Source organism: Octodon degus, unplaced genomic scaffold (assembly GCF_000260255.1).
Source record: "Octodon degus isolate 3935 unplaced genomic scaffold, OctDeg1.0 scaffold00189, whole genome shotgun sequence".
In the NCBI taxonomy this organism is placed as follows: Eukaryota; Metazoa; Chordata; class Mammalia; order Rodentia; family Octodontidae; genus Octodon; species Octodon degus.
Window position 1 is genome coordinate 3,825,605 of NW_004524765.1, and position 1,897 is coordinate 3,827,501.

Sequence of the window (1,897 nt, forward strand, 5' to 3'; positions counted from 1 at the left end):
TCATTCCTTCAGCTGAGACACTTCATACATGTATGTAGCCAGCATCTTGGCTCCTTCTATATAGTTATGCCTATTGAGATTTTCATTCTGAGAGTGAGCACCATCTTCCGCTGACCTCACTGGCAAGTGCTTCACATTCTTGCCTGTGGCCTCCTGGAGAGTCAAGGTCACAAGAATACTGCAACCTTCCCTGGTCTGGTTCAATAACAAAAACTGTTTTTAGGGCTCTTCTCTCTGCCATATAATGTGGATGGTTGAAATTGGAGACTCAAGTCTTCCCACCATGGACCATGTACACCTTAAATTTGTTTGGGCTGTGTAGTTCAGCAAACTTCTCAGTCAAGTAGTTGTGAAATGCTTGCTGACAACTCCAGGTGTCACGTTTGGAACAAGTGTGATGCAGAACTTGCCAATCACTTTTCTAGGCATTATAGTCTTAGCCCCAGACCCACAGAAAGCGCCTTCAATGCCATTAAGAGAGAGGTATGTGTACCACCATCGGTGAATCAGGATTTCTTGCTTGCATTTGTGCAGGAGGGTCTGAGCCCCAATGTCTTTGGCAAACTCCTGCATGTCAAAGTCGATGTGGTCATAAAGTTTGTGCTCTTCACTGGTCAGAGGGGCAACAGCTTCGTCAATGCCAGGGATGAGGATTTTCCCCTTGCTGTCTGTTAGAAGGCCCATCAGTGAAATGAGATCTGTCATGACCTCATGAACTGAACCACCGTATAGCCCAGAATGGAGGTCTTTGTCACTGCATTCCACCTCAATATAGAAGTAGCAAATACCCCTGAGACCATGTGTGATGCAGGGATTCTTCTTCCCAGTCAGTAATTGTCAGAAATGCAAACATAGTCCACATTTTTAAAGAAGGTGTTTTTCTGGGCAAAAATCAGCTCATCCAGGCCTTCAGAGTCAGATTCCTCCATACCTTCGAGGCAGAATTGCAAATTGACAGGAATCTCCTGACCTGTCTTCTGATATGCTTCTAGAGTGCTCATCCAGCCGGGTACTGTTACCTTATCATCAGTTGAAATTCTCTCACACAGCTTGCCATCTCGCTTCACCAAGGTGAAGGGCTCACTATTTCAGCTATCCTCCAGGGCCGCAGGCTGCACATCCAGATGCCTGTAAATACACACTATCTTCCTCTGTGGATCACACCCCAGTTTTTCCAATAGAATTGGGGGAAGAAGTATCTCTGAGTCATCAGAGAGATTTTGTTTCCCAATATCTACCAGTTTCACAGAGCCCCTCAGCTGCTGGATGTCAGTGGCAGGAACCTCCATTATCCCTATGATCTATAATCTCTTCTGGAGCCAGGCTGACACACTCTGTGGCCACCCATTTTGCAAGCTTCTTAATGTAGTGCTTCTGGTTTTCATCAATATACTGCATCAGGGTACTGAAGGCTGACATCTTTGGAGCAGATGGCAGATGGTTCTGCCAGCGCCACATAGATCCGCACTTAAAATAATTCTAAATGGGGAAAATTGAAATCTTTTTCTCTCAGATCTGGTACAAGACAAAAATGTCCTGTATCACTATTCCTATTCAATATAGTTCCGAAATCAGTAGCTAGAGCCATTAGAGAAGAGAGAAAAATAAAAGGAATGACAATGGGTAAAGAAGAAGTTAAACTATCATTCTTTGCAGATGACATTATACTTTTCTTGAAAGACTCAAAAAACTCCACCAAGAATCTATGAGAATTGACACCCAAATTCAGTAGCATAGCAGGATATAAAGTCAATACCCAAAAGTCAATAGCATTCCTCTACAAAGGTAACAAACACCCTGAGAGGGAAATTATAGAAACAATACCTTTCACCATAGCACCAAGGAAAATGAAATACCTTGGAATTAACCTAACTAAAGAAGTCAAAGATCTTTTCAA

At 43.1% G+C, this 1,897-nt stretch overlaps 1 pseudogene; it reads right to left on the reverse strand.

Moving 5' to 3' along the window:
- Nucleotides 1-1,442, reverse strand: LOC101579913 (annotated as a pseudogene).
- Nucleotides 1,443-1,897: the final 455 nt, after the last annotated feature.